Source organism: Bubalus bubalis, chromosome 19, assembly GCF_019923935.1.
Source record: "Bubalus bubalis isolate 160015118507 breed Murrah chromosome 19, NDDB_SH_1, whole genome shotgun sequence".
In the NCBI taxonomy this organism is placed as follows: Eukaryota; Metazoa; Chordata; class Mammalia; order Artiodactyla; family Bovidae; genus Bubalus; species Bubalus bubalis.
The window spans coordinates 45,081,587-45,106,602 of record NC_059175.1 but is presented as its reverse complement, the minus strand read 5'-3'; the positions used below and the strand labels follow the sequence as shown (position 1 = coordinate 45,106,602).

The 25,016-nt window shown below is 37.0% G+C and overlaps 1 non-coding gene across 1 annotated transcript; it reads right to left on the bottom strand.

The window, feature by feature from the left end:
• Positions 1 to 24,548: 24,548 nt before the first annotated feature.
• TRNAC-GCA lies at positions 24,549 to 24,620 on the bottom strand. Its single transcript has one exon. It is a non-coding gene; the product is annotated as a tRNA-Cys (tRNA).
• Positions 24,621 to 25,016: the final 396 nt, after the last annotated feature.

Sequence of the window (25,016 nt, the reverse complement as noted above, 5' to 3'; positions counted from 1 at the left end):
AGAGATGGCAGCCCATCAGACTCCCCCGTCCCTGGGATTCTCCAGGCAAGAACACTGGAGTGGGTTGCCATTTCCTTCTCCAATGCATGAAAGTGAAAAGCAAAAGTGAAGTCATTCAGTCGTGTCCAACTCCTAGCAACCCCATGGACTGCAGTCCACCAGGCCCCTCCGTCCATGGGATTCTGCATATAAGTTAAATAAGCAGGGTGACAATATACAACCTTGACGTACTCCTTTCCCAATTTGGAACCAGTCTGTTGTTTCATGTCCAGTTCTAAGTGTTGCTTCCTCATCTGCATACAGATTTCTCAGGAGGTAGGTCAGGTGGTTTGGTGTTCCCATCTCTTGAAGAGTTTTCCACAGTTTTTTCTGATCCACTCAATCAAAGGCTTTGGCATAGACAATAAAGCAGAAGTAGGTGTTTTTCTGGAACTCTTGTGCTGTTTCAATGATCCAACAGATGTTGGCAATTTTATCTCTGGTTCCTCTGTATTTTCTAAATCGAGCTTGAATATCTGGAGGTTCATGGTTCACCTACTCTTGAAGCCTGGCTTGTAGAATTTTGCTAGCATGTGAGATGAGTGCAATTGTGTGGTAGTCTGAGTATTCTTTCCATTGTCTTTCTTTGGCACTGGAAGGAAAACTGACCTTTTCCAGTCCTGTGGCCACTGCTGAGTTTCCCAAATTTGCTGGCATATTGAATGCAGCACTTTCACAGCATCATCTTTTGGATTTGAAATAGCTCAACTGGAATTCCATCACCTCCTCTAGCTTTGTTCATAGTGATGCATTCTAAGGCCCCCTTGACTTCACATTCCAGGATGTCTGGCTCTAGGTAAGTGATCACATCATTGTGATTATCTTGGTCATGAAGATCTTTTTTTGCATAGTTCTTCTGTGTATTCTTGCCACCTCTTCTTAATATCTTCTGCTTCTGTTAGGTCCATAACATTTCTCTCCTTTATTGTGCCCATCTTTGCATGAAATGTTCCCTTGGTTTCTCTAATTTTCTTGAAGAGATCCATAGTGTTTCCCTTTATATTGTTTTCCTCTATTTCTTTTCATTGAACACTGAGGAAGGCTACTCGGTTTAGCTCACTCTTAAGTCTGACTCTATGGATATGATTTTGAGCAAGCCCCAAGAGTTGGTGATGGACAGGGAAGGCTGGCATTCTGTAGTATATAGGGTCATAAAGAGTCGGACATGACTGAATTGTCTGAACTGAACTCTAAATCCAGGATGATGTCATCTTAAGATCTATAATTTAGTTAACTTCTTCCTCTTTTCAAATCTGATCACATTCACAGCTTCTAGGAGTTTTGGGATTTGGGCATATATATCATGGGCCACAATTCAACCACTATATCTGTTTTCACAAGAAAGACTGATTTAGTAATTGTTCATTTTTCTTTTACTTAAAACTAGAATAATAACATCAAAATTAAATGGTCCTCCTTTTTTGACAATTCCAGGAAACCCTAAGACTTATTCAGTTTTCAGAAAAAAATAGTGTTAAGTCTTATTATTATTTCTTTTTTTCATTGGGCTGGAACTCAGATATATGCCTTTTGAGTTGGGAGAGCATTATCACTATGACTAGTGATGCAGGGGAAAAAAAAGAAAAAAAAAAAACTACACTTTTTGACTGGGGACTGGTAATGCATATGCCTTGAAGGAAGCTTGGAGAGTACTCCACCATAGCTATTTCTGATGAAGCTTTGTAGGGTGCAAACATCTAGTTCAAACTAGGGTTCCAGACTTGCTGTGGGGCTCAGATTCTGCTCTGCCATTTTCTTCTTATGTGATCTTGAGTAGCTTCCTTAATTTAGGCATCTGGGAAAGGTTTTCACATCAGATAATGCTTGGGATCCTAAAATCATTGTGAGAGACTGCAATTTAAAGACAGTCTGGCCCTTTCCCCATTGTTTTTGTGCCAGTCACCTCTGTTCATGTAATTCTCCAGGCAAGAATACTGGAGTGTGTTGCCATGCCCTCTCCAGGCAATTTTCCCAATCCAGGGACAGAAATTGGGTTTCCTTCATGGTAGGAAGATTCTTAACCATCTGAGTCGCCATGGAAGCTTCTTTTTTGTTTCTGTTTTTTACAGTTGTGTCCCACAAGACACCAAATTAAAAGTCAAGAGAGAAAGGGAATATTTTTCCACTTATTTTCATCCAGATCTCCAGATCTCCCACTATCAATTGGCTCTGATATGTAGGAACATGGAGCTGGTGAGTTTCTTCTCTAGCAAGCATGCCTGCTCACGCTCAGCCACTCAGTCATGTATAATTCTTTTCTGCCCCCTGGACTATAGCCGGCCAGTCCCTCCTGTCCATGGAATTTTCCAGGTAAGAATACTGGAGTGGGTATTCCCTTCTCCAGGGGATCTTCCCACCCAGGGGTCGAACCTGGTTCTCTTGCATCGGGAGAGACAGATTCTTTACCATTGTGCCACCTGGGAAGCTCCTTTCCTCCAGAGTACCCTCAAGTGGATCATTTTCTTCCCCATTTCTAAGGCAATAAGCTCCTTATACTTGTATCTGTATGAGTAAGAGAGATTATTCATGTTATAAGTTAGAGTTATAGAAGAAAACTTTGCTTTAAAGTAATTTTCTGCTTCTAACAATACATTTAAAACTACTAGTATATCTTGGGTGCAATGTACTTAAAACCAATGGTAACTTTCTTTTACACACACATATATAGTTGGAAACTGAGAAACAAGATGTATGATTAAAACAATTCTCTTAACTGGCTGGATCTCATTGTATTTTCATCTTGTCTCTATCTACTTTAAACCAGAATGCATTATAGATTTTAAAAAGTGTGTAATACATGTACATATGTACACTTGAGGGTATAGTTTGAGTGCTGGAAATCTTTTCTATTTCTTTCTTTTTCCACTTCAATATATTCATTGACTTGTTATACATTGAAATTTATAGTTATAATCCATATTCAGAATATTTAATGGTTCCAATAGATTCTTGAAATCTAGAGGTTTAAGTCATTTACATTCTTTATTTTAAATTACAAGAATCTTCCCACTTTGTTTTTATTATATATATATATATATATATATATATATATATATATATATATATATATATATATAAACTTCCCTGGTGGCTCAGACAGTAAAAAATCTTCCTACAATGTAGGAGACCTGGGTTCGATCCCTCAGTCAGGAAGATCTTCTGAGGAAGGGAATGGCTACCCACTCCAATATTCTTGCCTGGAGAATTCCATGGAGAGAGGAGCCTGCTGGATTACAATCCATCAGGTGCAAAGAGTCAGACAGGACTGAGTGACTTAACACTTCACTTCATATATATATATATTTTTTTTCATAATGCATATTACATATACACATTATATAATATGTTATATATGCTATGTATAAATGTGTGAAAGTGAAAGTCTTTCAGTTGTGTCCAACTCCTTGCAACCCCATGCACTATACAGCCCATGGACTTCTCCAGGCCTGAATACAGGAATGGATAGCCTTTCCCTTCTCCAGCGGATCCTCCCAATCCAGGGATCAAACCCAAATCTCCCACATTGCAGGTGAATTCTTTACCAACTGAGCCACAAGGGAAGCCCAGGAATATTGGAGTGGGTAGCCTATCCCTTCTCCAGCAGATCTACCAGACCCAGAAATAGAATTGAGTTCTCCTGCATTGCAGGCGGATTCTTTACCAACTGAGCTATAATGTATAAATATATAAATTCACATTTTGTTAACCTTGTTTATGCTCAAATCACATTTTTAGTTGACTCCCTCATATTTTTGTTGTTCAGTCGTTGTCACATCCAACTTTTTGTGGCATGGTGGATTGCAGCATACCAGGCTTCCTTGTCCTTCACTATCTTCTGGAGTTTGCTCAGAGTCATGTCTGTTGAGTCAGTGATGCCATCCAACCATCTCATCCTCTGTCACCGCCTTCTCTTCCGGCCCTCAACCTTTCTCAGGATCAGGGTCTTTTCCAATAAGTCAGCTCTTTGTATCAAGTGGCCAAAATATTGAAGCTTCAGCTTCAGCATCAGTCCTTCCAATGAATATTCAGGGTAGATATTCATTGGAACTCTCTCATAGCTCTTCCTATAATTAAAATGATTCTTCTCCTATTTATGTTGCCAACACTTATTTTTCAAAGTCAGTTCATGTCAGTTATAATAATGTTACCACAACCAACAATATCAAGGACAATGTAAATATTTTAATATATTTTTCACATATTTTATTTTAGTATTTTTGTCTTAATTTTCAAAAGTATGAGAATATTTTAAGAAAAAGAGCCATATTTTATAACTTTTAATTTTTTCTATATTACCAAGAAAATACTATTATAAACTTATAGAATCATTTGAACAATTTAAGCTACTTAAGATTAAGTTTACTAGCTGAATTTAAGCATAGACAATTAAAGGTTCATTAATATATTTGAAGGCACCCCACTCCAGTACTCTTGCCTGGAAAATCCCATGGACAGAGGAGTCTAGTAAGCTGCAGTCCATGGGGTCGCTAAGAGTCGTGTCACTTTCCCTTTTCCCTTTCATGCATTGGAGAAGGAAATGGCAACCCACTCCAGTGTTCTTGCCTGGAGAATCCCAGGGACGGGGGAGCCTGGTGGGCTGCCGTCTATGGGTCGCACAGAGTCGGACATGACTGAAGCAACTCAGCAGCAGCAGCAATATATTTGAAGGAGGAATATGATACCTTAGAATCAAAGAAATTGACTTCATAAATTAAAAAAAATACTATTTCATCTAAAAAACCATAAATTTCCTTGGAAAAGTATAACCATTAAAACCAATCTTACTCATTTGCCTGAGTTCAACTGACTTGGTTTAAATGTGGCTTTCTTTGCAAATTTTTAACAATAAAAGGTGAAAAAACATGATAGGATACAGCCAACAGACTTAAAATATGCTCTAAGGGTAGAAGATGGGCATTGAACAAGCAATCCACAGTGCTATATGCCCCATAATAACCTTTAAGCAGCCTGGAAGAGTCACTTTTCTTGGTAGGCTGATATGATGTATTTCAAAGCCACAGTCTGAGCACTGACCAAATTGACCTGAAATGAATTATGCACAATATCAGATGACTATTGATTAGCTTTGTATTCTTCAATTAAAAGAAATTTACATTGGGGCTTCCTTGGTGGTCCAGTGGTTAAGACCACATGTTTCTGCAGCAGGAGGGCATAGTTTCAATCTCTGGTCAGCCAAAAAAATAAAATTACTTTAAAATATACATCATTAGACTTTGATTTTGAAGTAGAAGGAAAGAAACAAAGCTATTTTTTCTATAACAACATATTTGAATTGTCTGCATATGTGTGTGTGTCCATGTGTGCTCAGCTGTGTCTGATTCTGCAAATAATTTTCTGTAGGCTTTGTATAAGTCACTGGTAAAGACTGCAATACCTGTATATCTTTCTCCTCAACCTGCCCATATTTGTGGACTATTTTGTCAAGTATCTTTGAGAGTTCATTTTGGACTCTACATATTTTGGTTAGATTTAGCATCAAGTGCAATTAGATATGTATATTAAGATGTTCTAAACTTTATATAGGTAAGTTTTATATCATCATATTTCTTTCTTTCTTTACTTTTATTTCAAATGGTTATTTAGCATAGAAAATCCATTATACTTGTATTATTATATAAATTTTCATGAAATCCACGTTTATTTTATGTTAATATTTTCAATGTTTTAATGGTGTGATTTAATTAGTATAATGACTGATTCCCTCATAGTGATATTCTTTGTATTTATGTCTTTTCTAATGAGAGTAGGCAGTTCAAATGTGATATGCTTTAATTAAAGAAATTTCAGAATCTAAGATCAAATTTTTAAAGTGGAATCTGAAGCTAATTTTGATTCAGGGTTTCACAATTTATTCATTGTTATCATACATTAATACACTGGGTAATTAGTCTAATTCCCTAATGAGTAATTCAAAGCTTTTTTTTTTTTTTTTTATAGTGTTAGAATGGTGCAAGTAAGTTATAAATCTCAACATTCTTAATTTCATAAATGGCTTAGATATGTCTTAAGTTCAAGAATTCAGGAAATCTCTGAGTAATAAATCTACAGATCTTGTTCCCTATAAAATTTGCAACTTGTTTTACTATTTACAAATACATTTAATGGTGAATTTATACTTTGCAGTGATCATTTCTATGTGTATTGGAGAATTAAATGTTTGGGCTTGGGTATGTTTTGAAATAGATTTCCCTGGTGGCTTTAGTGGTAAAGAACCCCCCTGCCAATGCAGGAGACATGAGAGATGTAGGTTTGATCCCTGGGTCAGGAAGATCCCTGGGCCCTGGAGGAGGAAATGGCAACCCACTCCAGTTTTTTTTTTTTTTTTTCCTTGCATTAGTGTTATATATTTGTTGCAATGAATGCACTAACGTTAACACGATATTATCAACAAAAAGGCCCACAGTTTATATTAAGGCTCCCTCTTTGTGTTGTATAATTCTGTTAGCCTTGGAAAAAGTTTCATGTTATGTATCTACCATGACAGCACCATATGAGATAATGTTAATGCCCTAAAAATCTGTGCACCATCTATTTCACCCCACTTTCCCTGTACCTCTGGCAATCACTGCCTTTTTTTTTTTTTTTTTTTTTTTATTGTATTGGTTTTGCCATACATCAACTTGCATCCGCCATGGGTGTACACGTGTTCCTCATCCTGAACCCCCTCCCACCTTCCTCCCCATACCAACCCTCTGGGTCATCCCAGTGCACCAGCCCCAAGCTTACTGTATCCTGCATCAAACCTGGACTGGCAATTCGTTTCTTATATGATATTGCTGCTCCTGCTGCTGCTGCTAAGTCGCTTCAGTCGTGTCCGACTCTGTGTGACCCTGTAGACGGCAGCCCACCAGGCTCCCCTGTCCCTGGGATTCCCCAAGCAAGAATACTGGAGTGGGTTGCCATTTCGTTCTCCAATGTATGAAAGTGAAAAGTGAAAGTGAAGTCGCTCAGTCATGTCCAACTCTTAGCGACCACATGGACCTCAGCCTTCCAAGCTCCTCCATGTTTTAATGCCATTTTCCAAAATAATCCACCCCCTCACCCCAGAGCCCAAAAGACTGTTCTATACATCTGTGTCTCTTTTGCTGTCTCGCATACAGGATTGTGGTTACCATCTTTCTAAATTCCATATATATGCGTTAGTAACCTCAGATATGCAGATGACACCACCCTTATGGCAGAAAGTGAAGAGGAACTCAAAAGCCTGTTGATGAAAGTGAAAGTGGAGAGTGAAAAAGTTGGCTTAAAGCTCAACATTCAGAAAACGAAGATCATGGCATCCGGTCCCACCACTTCGTGGGAAATAGATGGGGAAACAGTGGAAACAGTGGCAGACTTTATTTTTCTGGGCTCCAAAATCACTACAGATCGTGACTGCAGCCATGAAATTAAAAGACGCTTACTCCTTGGAAGGAAAGTTATGACCAATTTAGATAGCATATTCAAAAGCAGAGACATTACTTTGCCAACAAAGTTTCATCTAGTCAAGGCTATGGTTTTTCCTGTGGTCATGTATGGATGTGAGAGTTGGACTGTGAAGAAGGCTGAGCGCCGAAGAATTGATGCTTTTGAACTGTGGTGTTGGAGAAGACTCTTGAGAGTCCCTTGGACTGCAAGGAGATCCAACCAGTCCATTCTGAAGGAGATCAGCCCTGGGATTTCTTTGGAAGGAATGATGCTAAAGCTGAAACTCCAGTACTTTGGCCACCTCATGCAAAGAGTTGATTCATTGGAAAAGACCCTGATGCTGGGAGGGATTGGGGGCAGGAGGAGAAGGGGACGACAGAGGATGAGATGGCTGGATGGCATCACTGACTCAATGGACGTGAGTCTGAGTGAACTCCGGGAGTTGGTGTTGGATAGGGAGGCCTGGCGTGCTGTGATTCATGGGGTTGCGAAGAGTTGGACAAGACTGAGTGACTGATCTGATCTGATCTGATACTGTATTAGTGTTTTTCTTTCTGGCTTACTTCACTCTGTATAATAGGCTCCAGTTTCATCCACCTCATTAGAACTGAATCAGATGTATTCCTTTTAATGGCTGAGTAATACTCCATTGTGTATATGTACCACTGCTTTCTTATCCATTCATCTGCTGATGAACATCTAGGTTGCTTCCATGTCCTGGCTATTATAAACAGTGCTGCGATGAACACTGGGGTACACATGTCTCTTTCAATTCTGGTTTCCTCAGTGTGTATGCCCAGCAGTGGGATTGCTGGGTCATATGGCAGATCTATTTCCAGTTTTTTAAGGAATCTCCACACTGTTCTCCATAGTGGCTGTACTAGTTTGCATTCCCACCAACAGTGTAAGAGGGTTCCCGTTTCTCCACATCCTCTCCAGCATTTATTGCTTGTAGTCTTTTGGATTGCAGCCATTCTGACTGGCGTGAAATGGTACCTCATAGTGGTTTTGATTTGCATTTCCCTGATAATGAGTGATGTTGAGCATCTTTTCATGTGTTTGTTAGCCATCTCTATGTCTTCTTTGGAGAAATGTCTGCTTAGTTCTTTGGCCCATTTTTTGATTGGGTCATTTATTTTTCTGGAATTGAGCTGCAGGGGTTGCTTGTATATTTTTGAGATTAGTTGTTTGTCAGTTTCTTCATTTGCTATTATGTTCTCCCATTCTGAAGGCTGTCTTTTCACCTTGCTTATAGTTTCCTTTGTTGTGCAGAAGCTTTAATTTTAATTAGATCCCATTTGTTTATTTTTGCTTTTATTTCCAATATTTTGGGAGGTGGTCATAGAGGATCCTGCTGTGATGTATGTTGGAGAGTGTTTTGCCTATGTTCTCCTCTAAGAGTTTTATAGTTTCTGGTCTTATGTTTAGCGTCTTTAATCCATTTGGAGTTTATTTTTGTGTATGGTGTTAGAAAGTGTTCTAGTTTCATTCTTTTACAAGTGATTGACCAGTTTTCCTAGCACCACTTGTTAAAGAGATTGTGTTTTCTCCATTGTATGTCCTTGACTTCTTTGTCAAAGATAAGGTGACCATAGGTGTGTGGGTTTATCTCTGGGCTTTCTATTTTGTTCCTTTGATCTACATTTCTGTCTTTTTGCCAGTACCATACTGTCTTGATGACTGTGGCTTTGTAGTAGAGCCTGAAGTCAGGAAGCTTGATTCTTCCAGTTCCATTCTTCTTTCTCAAGATTGCTTTGGCTATTTGAGGTTTTTTTGTATTTCAATACAACTTGTGAAATTATTTGTTCTAGCTCTGTGAAAAATACCGTTGGTAGCTTGATAGAGATTGCATTGAATCTATAGATTGCTTTGGGTAGTGTACTCATTTTCACTATATTGATTCTTCTGATCCATGAACATGCTATATTTCTACATCTATTAGTGTCCTCTTTGATTTCTTTCATCAGTGTTTTATAGTTTTCTATATACAGGTCTTTAGTTTCTTTAGGCAGATATATTCCTAAGTATTTTATTCTTTTTGTTGCAATGGTGAATGGAATTGTTTCCTTAATTTCTCTTTCTATTTTCTCATTATTAGTGTATAGGAATGCAAGGGATTTCTGTGTGTTGATTTTTATATCCTGCAACTTTACTATATTCATTGATTAGCTCTAGTAATTTTCTGGTGGGGTCTTTAGGGTTTTCTATGTAGAGGATCATGTCATCTGCAAACAGTGAGAGTTTTACTTCTTCTTTTCCAATTTGGATTCTTTTTATTTCTTTTTCTGCTCTGATTGTTGTGGCCAAAACTTCCAAAACTATGTTGAATAGTAGTGGTGAGAGTGGGCACCCTTGTCTTGTTCCTGACTTTAGGGGAAATGCTTTTAATTTTTCATCATTGAGGATAATGTTTGCTGTGGGTTTGTCATATATAGCTTTTATTATGTTGAGGTATGTTCCTTCTATTCCTGCTTTCTGGAGAGTTTTTGTCATAAATGGATGTTGAATTTTGTCAAAAGCTTTCTCTGCATCTATTGAGATAATCGTATGGCTTTTACTTTTCAATTTGTTAATATGGTGTATTACATTGATTGATTTGTGGATATTGAGGAATCCTTGCATCCATGGGATAAAGCTCACTTGGTCATGGTGTATGATCTTTTTAATGTGCTGTTGGATTCTGATTGCTAGAATTTTATTAAGGAGTTTTGCATCTATGTTCATCAATGTTATTGGCCTGTAGTTTTCTTTTTTGTGGGATCTTTGTCAGGTTTTGGTATTAGGGTGATGGTGGCCTCATAGAATGAGTTTGGAAGTTTACCTTCCTCTGCAATTTTCTGGAAGAGTTTGAGTAGGATAGGTGTCAGCTCTTCTCTAAACTTTTGGTAGAATTCAGCTGTGAAGCCGTCTGGACCTGGGCTTTTGTTTGCTGGAAGATTTCTGATTACAGTTTCCATTTCTGTGCTTGTGATGGGTCTGTTAAGATTTTCTATTTCTTCCTGGTTCAGTTTTGGAAAGTTGTACTTTTCTAAGAATTTGTCCATTTCTTCCATGTTGTCCATTTTATTCGCATATAATTGTTGATAGTAGTCTCATGATCCTTTGTATTTCTGTGTTGTCTGTTGTGATCTCTCCATTTTCATTTCTAGTTATATTGATTTGATTTTTCTCCCTTTATTTCTTGATGAGTCTTGCTAATGGTTTATCAGTTTTATTTATCCTTTCAAAGAACCAGCTTTTGGCTTTGTTGATTTTTACTATGTTCTCCTTTGTTTCTTTTGCATTTATTTCTGCCCTAATTTTTAAGATTTCTTTCCTTTTACTAACCCCCAGGTTCTTCATTTCTTCCTTTTCTAGTTGCTTTAGGTGTAGAGTTAGGTTATTTATTTGACTTTTTTCTTGTTTCCTGAGGTATGCCTATATTGCTATGAATTTTCCCTTTAGCACTGCTTTTACAGTGTCCCACAGGTTTTGGGATATTGTGTTTTCATTTTCATTCGTTTCTATGCATATTTTGATTTCTTCTGTGATTTGTTGTTTATTCAGCAATGTGTTTTTCAGCCTCCATATGTTGGAATTTTTAGTATTTTTTTCTCCTGTAATTGAGATCTAATCTTACTGCATTGTGGTCAGAAAAGATGCTTGGAATGATTTCTTTTTTTTTTTTTTTTTTTTGAATTTACCAAGGCTAGATTTATAGCCCAGGATGTGATCTACCCTGGAGAAGGTTCCATGTGTGCTTGAGAATAAGGTGAAATTCATTGTTTTGGGGTGAAATGTCCTATAGATATCAATTAGGTCTAACTGGCCTATTGTATCATTTAAAGTTTGTGTTTCTTTGTTAATTTTCTGTTTAGTTGATCTATCCATAGGTGTGAATGGGGTATTAAAGTCTCCCACTATTATTGTGTTATTGTTAATTTCCCCTTTCATACTTGTGTGTGCAATGAATAGTGTTTATCACAAAAGCATTAATGTATTATATAAACATAAGGTAAAAAACATTTATTTTATGTTCTTTTTGTACCATCTAAGATAAACTTCATTAAATATTCTCATACCATTGTATGATTAAGATATTATTCTTTAGTCTTTATTTCTAATTCTCTCTAGCAAGCTAAAGAAATTCACATTCTTTGGAAATCCTTCCATCAAGACACTGGACCTGTATCTTACACAAATTAAATCCATTATAAGATATAAATAAATATGAAGTAAAATAAAGTTGCTTCTGCTGATGCTAAGTTGCTTCAGTCATGTCTGACTCTGTGCAACTCCATAGATGGCAGCCCACCAGGCTCCCCCGTCCCTGGGATTCTCCAGGCAAGAACACTGGAGTGGGTTGCAGTTTCCTTCTCCAATGCAGGAAAGTGAAAAATGAAAGTGAAGTCTCTCAGTCATGTCCGACTCCTAGCGACTCCATGGACTGCAGCCCACCAGGCTCCTCTGTCTATGGAATTTTCCAGGTAAGAGTACTGGAGTTGGGTGCCATTGCCTTCTCCAAAAATAAAGTTAATAAAATATAAAACTGCAGTTGATTGCCATAGTTTGAGCTGTTATAACAAAATGACATAAAGTGAGACAGAATACTAAGATCAAGGTACAAGCATGGTTAAATTCTGGGGAGAGATATTTACTGGGCTTCAGGCAGCTGACTTCTTGTTGTATCCTCTTATGGTAATTAGAGAGCTATCTACCTTTCTGGACTCTTCTTTCATCTGGATGTGCTTAGACACATCAGTCTCTCTGCTACCCCATGGACTGTAGCCCACCAGGCTCCTCTGTCCATGGGATTATACAGGCAAGAATACCTGATTGGGTTGCCATTTCCTACTCCAGGGGATCTTCCACCCCAGGGATCGAAATGGTGTCTCTTGCCTCTTGGGTCCCCTGGATTGGCACCCACAGATTCTTTCCCACTCTGACACCTGGGAAGCCCTTAACAAATTATTAATCCTCTTCATGAGGGCTCCTTGCTCATGCTGTAACCCTATCTCAAGCAACAATTCCACATCTGGTATATATACAAAAAGTCTGGGTCTTCCCGACCCAGAGATCAAACCCAGGTATGCTACTTTGCAGGCAAATTCTTTACCATCTGAGCTACCAGGGAAGCTCACCAAAGTGAATAAATTTATACAAAGTTCAAAAGTAGCAAAATAAGTCTACAGTTTAAGAAATAAGAAAGGTAAGCAGTAGGTTACTGTTGTGGGAGTGTGAGAATTTGTGAGAGTGTGTTCACAAAGAGAGAGTACTTTTGTGGGAGTGTGTTCCTTTGTGAGACTACAAAAGAACTCAAGAATTTCTGTATTAGAGATAATGTTTTCTAAATGTGTGTACAGCTTATGTCAATAGTGTATGAAAATTCAGCAAGCTATGTACCTGGAATATGTATGGTTTTCTATATTTACACAATGTGTTCTATGCTTCATTGTCCTTTTTAAACTTAGGTTATGAGTTCATCACGTGAATTCACAAAGTAGATTGTTCTTTACATGTGTTTGAAAAATTCAGGCATAAGTCATAGATATGTGCTGGCCTTAAATTGCAAAAGATAATATCTGTTCAAATATGACCTAAATAGCATCTATTTTGCAACCTTCACTTGCAGGACAATTAAAAATCTATTAAAAAAGACTAAATGTACTTATTTAATAAATATTTGAAAAGGCTTTTAGTATTTTTAAAAACAACACATATTTACTCATTAATGATAACAATAATTACTAAAAATGATAATAATAGTAGTATATATGATTAGTATTTATTCAGTTCAGTTCGATTTATTTGCTCAGTCATATACAACTCTTTGCAATGCCATGGGCTGGAGCACACCAGGCTTCCCTATCCATCACCAATTCCCGGAGCTTGTTCAAACTCATATGCATTGAGTTGGTGATGCCATCCAACCATCCCATCCTCTGTCAACCCCTTCTCCTCCTGCCTCCAATCTTTCCCAGCATTAGAGTCTTTTCCAATAAGTTGGTTCGTCAAATCATGTGGCCAAAGTTCTTCAGCACTCAGCTCTCTTTATGATCCAGCTCTCACATCCATACATGACTACTGGAAAAACCATAGCTTTGACTAGACAGACCTTTGTTGACAAAGTAGTATCTCTGCTTTTTAATATGCTGTCTAGGTTTGTCATAGCTTTTCTTCCAAGGAGGAACCGTCTTTTAACTTCATGGCTGCAGTCACCATCTGCAGTGATTTTGGAGCCCAAGAAAATAAAATCTGTCACTTTTTCCTTTGTTTTCCCATTTATTTGCCACGAAGTGATGGGACCAGATGCCATAATCTTAGTTGTTTTGAATGTGGCGTTTAAGCCAACTTTTTCACTCTCCTTTTTCACTTTCATCAAGAGGCTCTTCAGTTCCTCTTTGCTTTCTGAGGGTGGAATCATCTGCATTTATGAGTTTACTGATATTTCTCCCAGCAATCTTGATTCCAACTGTGCTTCATCCATTAGCTCATTTAATTATGCAAAAAGCCCAACATAATTGACGTTAAAAATTTTAATCATTAAAAACTGTATTTGACATAACATGCTATCAACAAATTCTTATAAGCTGGTTTTGAATTTTCTACTTGTATCTTCTATTTTGATAAAGTATGTTGATGACTTGTTTATGGTATGAATTAATGGTATAGATTGAAATTTTTCTTAGCTGTTTCTGGGGACAAGGTCAAGTATTTATGAACTGCTTTAAAGTGATTCAGGATATGTTTCCCACACATGAAGTACAAGTGAATTAATTAGGTGGGAGGTTTCAAATGGTAGTCAAGCTCTAAGAAGGCTTTAATCCATTCTCTTTTGTTGAAAATGAAACAGACTTTTACCTTACTTCTGACAGATAGACTGTGGTAGAAAGAATGAGATATCACTTCAAAATTAGACAGTGGCTTCCAACTTGGGCATAAATACTTGAGGACTCTCTGTCCTACACTTTCTTAGCTTATTAACATAGGGGAAGTCAGATTCCATGTTAAGAAGCATGCAAATCAAGAAGCCCATGTGGCAAGGGAACAAGGCCTTCCATAAACAATGAATGAACAGGGACTCAGAAAAGCACTCATCTCTGCAATTGAATTTCCAGATGAAACAACAGCTCTAGGCAACAATTTGCCTATAACCTCATGAGAGAACTATGGCAATGGTACCCAGTGAAGATGCACCTGGATTCTTGACTCTATCTCACAGAAACTGTGAGATAGCAAAGGTTTTTTGGTAACTATTATGTAATAATAAATAACTAATAGTGCTTTTGTTACCAATAAGTAGCAATAATAAATACTTAAACTATGGAAGTGGTTTTGTGACTGAACAATGAGCTTTCAGGAAACTAAAAACTGAAAATGTTAGAAGACCTTATGGAATTTTAGACTTGAAGTTGCTGATAAGGGCTTAAACAACAATGATAGGTATCTTATTAAAACCAAAGGAAAGGGGTTCTTATTATACAGTGACATACAATTGAATGGAGTGTAACAAATCCACCTACTGAAAAATGTATCTATCTAATATTTTTACTAAAGCCTTTAAGATGCCAACTGACTTCTTGATTCCTATTGGAAAATGTGAGACAAGATAGATAAATTCAAAAAAGACCTATTAGATAAAAGGGAGCCCGACCCAGTGTTTGTGAATATCCTCAGCTTCTTCAAATGATTTTTCATACTAAAATAAAGAAATGACTTTCAAGCGAAGTTCAAATCTAGAGCACTGCAAAAAAAAGACATGATCTAAAGATGAAGCCAAAGACAAAAATCCTCTAAAGATTTTAAAGCTATACATCTTAGGTCCTCACAATCGAACAGTAGAGCTTCTAAGAAGAAGGAGAACACTGTGTCTCAGAAGAAAGTCAAGATAATGAAAGATTTATGTTGAAAAGATCTGCAGATGAGACTTCTTTCAAATTCAGTAGTCCCCAGGAAGATTTACAGAAGATCCACAAATGTCTTAAAAGAGTTACACATGCAGAAACATCACCATCATTTTCTGAGGGAGACAGAAACAGTATAGAATAAAATCCCTTGGATTCCCTAAATTATACTGGCAGGAAAGAGTCTGAAACTGCTAGTTTGCAGACAACACCAACTAAAAGAATAATGAAAAAAATGACCCAGAGGGATGGTATGGGGAGGGAGGAGGGAGGAGGGTTCAGGACAGGGAACACGTGTATACCTGTTGCGGATTCATGTTGATGTATGGCAAAACCAATACAATACTGTAAAGTAATTAACCTCCAATTAAAATAAATTTATTAAAAAAAAAAAAGAAAAAAAGAATTGGCAACTCAGAGGGCAGTCCTAAGATTCCAAATGGGAGACACAAAAGTAATGGAGATAGAAAATTTTCCAGAGAATTGCAACCTAGTCAAGAAATTTCCAACATTTGTCTAATCAAACAGCAAAATCAGTATGATACAATGATTCCTTTGTCCCTCCAGTTTTTTCCATTTTTAAACAAGAATGCTTTTAACAATTTTTCTATGTCTACCTCATAATTTTCTACTGAGTGTGTGAAAAGACAGATAACTTGTTATTGCACTTTCACAGGTAGGGGTCAAGTACTCAAGAAATATTTCAGGGAGCCTCATTCATACCTGAACCTGATATAAAAAACAAGATTCTGGATTTTAAGTAGATATTATATGAATACCTTCAAAGGAAATAAGTGTATTTTGCATGTGGGAAGGACATGAATCATGGGGGTCAGATGGCAGATTGTGTGAGGCCACCTTTTAAGGGGCCCTCAGTTCTCCCAACTCCTCATCTTTACAGCATTGTGTAATTACATCTCCTTATTTTTATTGAGCTGTTGAATATTACTATGTTGTCATTTTAGTAATACATGATATTAGACTATGTTGAAAGATTTGAATGGGGGGAAAAAAAAAGAAAAGAAACAACCAGGAAAATCACCCACAAATCTAGCACCTAAACTAGCACCCTGTAAATGTTTCATGGATTTTCTGTCATTCAACTTTCTACTTGTCATTTTCTTTCTTTTAAAATGGACATAAGATGTTCACAAAAGGCTGATAAATGTTTTATATTTCATCAAATTGCTGGCAATTTAAAGCAATTGTATGTAATTCTATAGATAACATAATAGTGCATAATACTTTCTTTTCAGTGGGTAAGATTTTGTTTATTTTGGATATGGCATTTAAACCCAAAGTGGCATCACTTGGTCTAATGTTATTACTATATTGAGGCTATTATTCAATCCCTTATCATGATACATAGGTATGTATGAAATTTTTCAATTAGGAAATCATTAGGTTATAAATATAAAATGCCATAACTGATATTTTAAAAATATATCTGGGTACTGTCCTTTAAAGATAATTACCTACTAGTCTATGCGTTTCTTTGGATGATCCTGTCGCCATTCAAACTAAGGAACAGTTCTTTTTAAAATATCTTCAAATGAGACCTAGAAATGCCTTCAATATTTGTAGTTACAAAGTAGATTCTAGAAACATGCCAAAGGCATTGTGGGAAAAGTCTGTGTTATCAAAGTCAGTAATATAATATTTTGTTAATATAATTTGCCTAAAATACAGCTATTTATGATATGCCTTGAAAACTTCTCTGAGCTAAATTCAAAACTAGACGGGAAACATTTTTTTTTCCAACAAGAAAAGCTTTATTACAATGTAGCTTATTCTTTCAAAGTTAATAGTGTAAAGTCCAATATTCATTTGAGTCTGTAAGCTTGATATGGTTATAAAAATAATCCATCATATTATAATCACATCTAATACATTTCACTAATTGTGTCTTTAAGGCTTAATAGAGTTATTTTTCCCCCCAAAAAGCATTCAACTTAGACAACATTAATGAGATTAGACTTAATTTGTAATAGATTCAGTGAAATGAAAAATTAGGTTAGCTTGATAAAATACAGTTGGCCAAAAGGCCAAACTAAATCCTTTTTTAGGCAAATTCACTGTCTCTATCCTGGCCTCTTGAGACGTGATACACTTGTAGTTTGTTCCAACAATTGAGTTTTTAATTATTATAGTTTTGCAGGTATCTCTGATGACATTAATTAGTTATGACCTTGGACCAGCTGTCTCACTTCTCTGTGACTCAGTTTCTTGTTTTTTACAATGGAAATAATATTTACTTTTGCATTACTTTTGAGAGGATTAAAATAAGTGACTCCATCATGTTGTTTAGCAAAGTACCTCCTGTGACAAACACTTAAAAAATATTGACATATCATTATGATCAGTTTTGTATTTAATTATTTGCTTAATTATCCTACCCATCCTCTATTTCTCTTTCATCTTCTTAGGTGAATGTTTTAAAATGCCATCAATAAATGTTTTTTCCCATGAAATGTCCATGTCCATTGCCCATTGCTGGCCCATTCTTCATTTAGATAGGTTTATGAATTCAGTTTATTTATAGTCATACTTCACAGACTAAAAACCAGTTTGTCTTTTTCCAATGATCTTTAATGTGTTAACCTGATTTACTGAATGAGCAGGAATAGTAAGCCAGCAGAAGTCAACATTGGTTTTTATTGTCCTCGTTCTTAAGTTGCTCCATCAGATTATCCTTCCCTAACTCAAAAACTCAGGTATATTCCTTAATTTTTCTTCTCAGCTTCACTTACTGACACACCATATCATTCTAAGAAATTGAAGAGCCCAGTCAAGTCTAATATAAACTTTAATTCTTCCTCCAGTTTTTCTACCCCCACCCCCACAACTCACATAATTCCACTAGGACTTAGTTTTGTGCCTACAATTATGAGTGGGTGGGATATAACAGGATTAGCATATTTATCCCATTTTCATTTTTATTCTTTCTCCTTTTTTACTTTTAGCGTCCAGATCCTGGATAGTACCAGGAGGCAAAGGAAAGGAAAGATAAAGAGTCTGGTTAAAATCTTATCCTAGAGACTTTTTCATGCTCAGTTTCATGGGAATTTTCCATGAATATTTGAAGATCTTTCTGAGAAAGTTCTACTGAGTTTCTGATAAAAGTGGTTCAGTTTCTTATTGGTCACCTTTCCCAAACACTTCCTGAAAGTCTTTCTGATGTGATTCACATTGGCACTTTGTTCACATGGGCCAGAGTATCTTCAAGGTAAATCAAACTCAGCTACCTTCCATGAGGTCCACCTGAATCTTGAGAAAAGCTATCCAAATCTAGAAGTCAGGTTGCTCTCTCTGCATTCTGTCCTCATACATGGCCACATTAGCTTCCTTACCTATAGGATGATATATCCCACAATCTCTGGTGGGCACAGGTCATATTTTCCAACTACTTCTTATTAAATCACCCTTTCTTGATTGGAGGTATGGAGGAAGATAGCAGGCATTCTCACATCCCAATAAACAGAGGGAAATAAAAATGTTTAGGATTCAACCCTTTCCCAATAAATGTCCACCATTTAAACTTTTTGTTCAATATTCTTGCTTCCTTTTCCATACTCTCAAATTGAGTGATAGACAGGGATATAACCTGACCTTGCAGCACCAGTCTTTTTTGTAATATTTTGTAAATATAAATTTATTTATTTTAATTGGAGGTTAATTACTTTACAATATTGTATTGGTTTTGCCATACATCAACATGAATCCACCACAGGTATACACATGTTCTCCATCCCGAACCCCCCTCCCGATGAAACTGGAGGCTATTATACAGAGTGAAGTAAGCCAGAAAGAAAAACACCAACACAGTATACGAACACATATATATGAAATTTAGAAAGATGGTAACAATAACTCTATATGCGAGACAGCAAAAGAGACACAGATGTATAGAACAATCTTTTGTAATCTTAAGATACGTGCATGCTAAGTTGCTTCAGTCCTGTCTGACTCTTTGTGACCCTATGAACCAGGATCCTCTGTCTATGGGATTCTCCAGGCAAGAATGCTGGAGTGGGTTGCCATGCCCTCCTCTGGAGAGGATCTTCTCAACCAAGGGACTGAATTCCAGTCTTTTACATCTCCTGCATTGGCAGGCGGGTTCTTTACCTTTAGCATCACCTGGATCTCAACCAAAATTTGGAGGAAACAGAGATGTGTCACTTAACGTCCTATTTATTCCCTCATTTATTATATTTTCAATTCATAGTTTTGGTCTGAGCACTAATTCTGATTTCCATTTTTTCCAAGTACCTGGGAGAGAACATTTTATAACACACCCCCAATACTGATAATTGTTAACTCTTTTTAGTTACAACTCAGTCTCTAATTAGCTGAATTTTCCAAGGCAAGTTAATAATATAGAGAAGCATTAAAGCACAACAGCTCTAAATCTGGTCTAATTCATTTATTGAGCTAAACTTGCTGAGTTTTCATTCTTGCTTCATTTATAAATTGTGTCACTTAGAGTATTTAATCTCTCTGAACTTTAATGTCGTACTCTGTACATTAAGAATAATAAAGCCACATCGATTGTGATAATTATCTCAGGGCATGCATTTTAATCCTTTAGTTCAGTGTGTGGCTCAATACAAACACTTAGCATGCCATGAACATTCATAGTTTCCCTGAAATACCCCCACTGACTATTGCCCCCTTCACTTTCTTTCTGTGAAATTCTCCACTGTGTGCAGCAGTATAGGAGGCAGTGCTGCCTTCAGAACTACAAGGTTCCCGTGTTCCCAGTTCCTTCTCTGAGCCCCATAACAGGGCAAGCATGTGTTGTAGAGAAGGGCAACAAATCCCTTTTCTGGTACTTTGGAGAATAGGAGGGGCAGGGAAGAAGAGTTATTGCAGAGGCAAACACTATAGGGGCCACCGTATGGGCACTGTCTTCTGTTCTTGTTGAAAACCAGGTAATCAGTTCTGGTATCTACCTCTAGTTTCTAGTCCTTCCTCTAAACCTTTGATTTTTCTTTGGAACCTAGAATCATTGTTTGAAGCATGCAATCAAAAGCCCTCATGGCCTTAATCGTCATTAATGTGGTTTTTTTTTCTCTAATATTTGCCTTTAATTTTCTTATGAAAAAAGATACAGATTAGAAGAGCATTCAAAATTTAATATTTTAGGCAGATGAGTTGTTCCTATAACTGTCAATGTGTGTGTGTGCTGAGTCATGTCCGACTCTTTTTGCAACTCCATGGATTGCAGCTCACCAGACTCCTCTGTCCATGGAATTTTCCAGGTAAGAGTACTGGAACAAATTGCCATTTCTTACTCCAGGGGATCTTCTCAACCCAGGAATAGAAACCAAGTCTCTTGTGTCTCCTGTATTAGCAGGCAGACTCTTTACCACTAGAACCACCTGGGAAGCCTGTAACTTTCAATACTGCTTGCTAATTTCTGTGCTGCTCTCCTTTCTGTGTTAATCTTTATAGTGAAGATGACCTCAAATTCCAGTCTTAGCTCCTTCTCTTTTCTGCCACATATTTTTCTTTAACATTGTCTTCTAGCAGGTGTTTTCCAACTGAATAAATACCTATATTTATTTCTTCAGAAATTAAAGAATGCCTATATTTGTAATGTTTAACAAATACTTAACAGTAAATATTACTCAATTTGATTGTACTTCTTTCTTCCACAAATATTTTCTTTCCAATGCATTTTCTATCCTGTTAAACAACCAGTATTCTACAAGGGAAAATTTACATACATTTTCCTCAAATTCCCTTATGTAATTACTTGAAAATCCTAGTGATACAACTTGACACAATTTTTCACTTCATCCCCTTGAAATAATGTGAGTGTGTGCCAAGTCACTCAGTCATGTCAGGCTCTCTGGGATCCCATGGACTATAGCCCAACTGGCTCCTCTGTGCATGGGATTATCCAGGCAAGAATACTGGAGTGATTTTCCATTTCCTTCTGCAGGGGATATTCCTGACCCAGAGGTCAAACCTGTGTCTTCTGTGTTTCCAAATTTATATTAGGAGATGCTTTACTACTTTACTACTGTGCCACCTAATACTATTACCTTAATTTGAATCCAATTATTTCCTTGTTGAATTGTTGGGTTAGATTCCTGGCCAGTTGACTTGCCTTCAATGTAGACTTATTCATGATACATGAGTTCTGCAGTTTGCCCCTAGAATAAGTTTTCTAAGCTGAAACCTGCTGCTGCTACTAAGTCGCTTCAGTCATGTCCGACTCTGTGCGACCCCATAGACGGCAGCCCACCAGGCTCCCCCGTCCCTGGGATTCTCCAGGCAAGAACACTGGAGTGGGTTGCCATTTCCTTCTCCAATGCATGAAAGTGAAAAAGTGAAAGTGAAGTCGCTGAGTCCTGTCCGACTTCTAGCAACCCCATGGACTGCAGTCTACCAGGCTCCTCTGTCCATGGGATTTTCCAGGCAAGAGTACTGGAGTGGGGTGCCATTGCCTTCTCCGAACTGAAACCTAAACTTTGCTTTTTTTTTTTTCTATTTTCTTCAAGCACCTTCAGTGACTGTATGTTTAAAAGCTCATTTACAACAAAAAAGTTGTTAAGTACTTTGAGTAAAATGTTAACTGGAAATAAAATTTTACTCTTATATGGTCAAAAATACACATGGGCTTCCATTCCACCATTGTGTAGTTGGAAATTCCCATCTTTGCTTCTGTTTTTCTATCCTATTTTCTCTCCTTCTTTGTCTCCACTTCCACAATCTCCATAATACTTTCTACTTGTAAGCCAACCTTCTAGGTGCCAAGTGCCATACTAAAACAGTGGAGCAAACTCTCTTTATCTTAGACATCATTTCTTGGTTTCATTTTGGTGGGGCAAAAACAAAATTTTAGTTTATGTATGGATAGACATGATTTTGGTGGATCAGTTGCTATACTGTGTTTGACCCTTTTGGGACCCCATGAATTTTAGCCTGCCAGGCTCCTCAATCCACAGGATTTCCCAGGCAAGAATACTGTACCAGGTAGCCATTACATTTCCAGTGAAACTTCCCAACCCCGGGATCAAAACCTGAATCTCCTGCAACGCAGGCAGATTCTTTACCACTAAGCTATCAGGGAAACCCATTGAATTTGTAGTCTTCAAAATCTTCAGAATCTTTAGTTTTTTATTAATTATATCCTATAAGACAGTTGAGTATTTAAGTTAACAAAGTCTCTATATTGCTAGTCAAATATCCTTTCCAATAGTGGCAAGTAGTATCATGAAATGTAATAAACATGAAAATCTGATAGTGGTAGGTATAGAGTAGTATTAAATTGCCTGTGTTGATGTTTGGTTCTGACCTTGATATATTTTCTAATTTATTTTTCTACCATAATATCTGTTGGCAGAGACTGCAAATTGCCTTCACATATCTCCTATATTTACAGATCTACTTTATAACTCTTTAACGATTTATATTTCAGGTTACAATTTTACAACACATAAAATTCCAGAGTCTCTCTTACATTTATGTACTCGGTGTGACTAAGATTTGGACTATGTGGTGCGAATAGATGTGGATGGGGCTTCTAAAAAAAAGGCTTTTTATAGGGCTGGTGCACTGGGACGACCCAGAGGGATGGTATGGGGAGGGAGGAGGGAGGAGGGTTCAGTTTGGAGAACACATGTATGCCTGTGGCGGATTCATTTTGATATTTGGCAAAACTAATACAATTTTGTAAAGTTTAAAAATAAAATAAAATTAAAAAAAATAAAAAGTGGTGCCTCTTTTATTTATTTATTTTTTTACTTCCCTTATTTTTCTAGTTAAGTGGCCAAGATGATAAAGCTTCTGTAGCAACTCAATGGACATGCGTTTGAGCAAACTTTAGGAGGTAGTGAAGGACAAGAAAGCCTGGCATGCTGTAGTCCATGGGGTTACAAAGAGTTGGACATGAACTAGCAACTGAACAACAACAGCACCACACATAAATGAAAATGAGTAATAAGCTGGAGCCAGTTCATATGTAGAATCAACAGAATGCATCTCACCCCAATTCTGTATCAGTGATGTCACTTTGGTAACTTGACCACCATGGACATTTATACCAGAGAACTTAGCAAATAAGACAAATCAGGTCGTTCAACCATATTTTTAAAATCTTAGACCACAGTTGTTAAACTCACACTACTGCTACACACACGCACATTGCACACACACACACCAGGCCCAAGATGTAGTAGACAGTCTATGACTCCTGGCTTGCAGAATGTACTTTCCCATTTCTTTGTCCTCATTCTGCTCACTTCCCTTGGAAAACCTTGCATCTGTCCTCTGTTCATGCCACTCTGCTTATCTCTTCCTGGTAAATATCAATTTATTGTTCAAGACCCAGTATAAGAATAATCACTTTATATTTCCACATTTTAATCATTGGTCTCGAAATTAAATTCACCTTCCTTGTTCTCCTGTTGCAATTTCTTTGTTTCACTACATTACTCCTTAGAGTTCTCTCTTCTTTATTTTCCTCCCACCCCCCTGCCAGTAAATTGAGATCTCCTAGAGGGTAGAGAAAGTATATCATTCTTTTTTACTTTGCTCAAAGTGCCTAGCAGAATTCAATGCAGCCACTTGAAACAGAACAGAATATTGCTGAGCTTAATTGGCTTTATTATTAGTCTGGAAGCATCTGTGGATGAAGAATATTTTGTTATTTTCTTAGAGCTCTCTAATACAGTGCTGGTTTTACAGAAAGGAAAGTAAATGTTTCTTTTGCTGTTCATATTATTATTTTATTTAACTTCTTCAAATGAGTCAATATTATATAGCATCAATTCTTAATAAAAAAAGCCAAGACTCATTGGTTTGAAATCAGTTTCTCTGACTTTTCAAGCTATAACTTTCTGCATGCTTTAATTTACTTTTATTTCATATCAAATATATGATTCAATTTTATAGAAGTACTATGTGATGGTAAAACAAAAGGTGAAATTTTCCAGAACACTGTTCTTTACACCTGGTTATATTTACTAAGCAATTGTTTTTAAACATAACAATAATTTTAGTACATGTTAAATAACATTGTATATTTTGTACTAATTTTGCATTATGTTTTTGATTGAATCTTTATGTTTTTCTTTTCCCTGTTCAATCATTTGCTTCCAGTACAAAATTTCTATCAGGTTCCTCTGTCCATGGGATTCTCCAGGCAAGAATACTGGAGTGGGTTGCCATTTCCTTCTCCAGGGGATCTTCCCAACCCAGGGATCGAACCTGGGTCTCCTGCATTGCAGGCAGACGCTTTAACCTCTGAGCTACCAGGGAAGCCCAATCTACTAAGTGGGACACAGTAATTATACATTTTGTTTAGTTAAATGACAGGTAATATTTTAAATATATATACACACGCACACATATGTATATATACACATACACATACATACATAATTAGGGCTTCCCTTGTGGCTCAGCTAGTAAAGAATCCACCTGCAATGTGGGAGATCTGGGTCTAATCCCTGAGTTGGGAAAATCCCCTGGAGAAGGGAAAAGCCACTGCAGTATTCTGGCCTGGAGAATTCCATGGACTGTAGAGTCCATGGGGTCACAAAGAGTCGGATATGACAGAGCAACTTTCACTTCCATATGCATAATTTAGCTACTAGAATATTGAAATAATAAGATAGTATATCTTATCATCAGTATCTTACTACCCCTGAAATT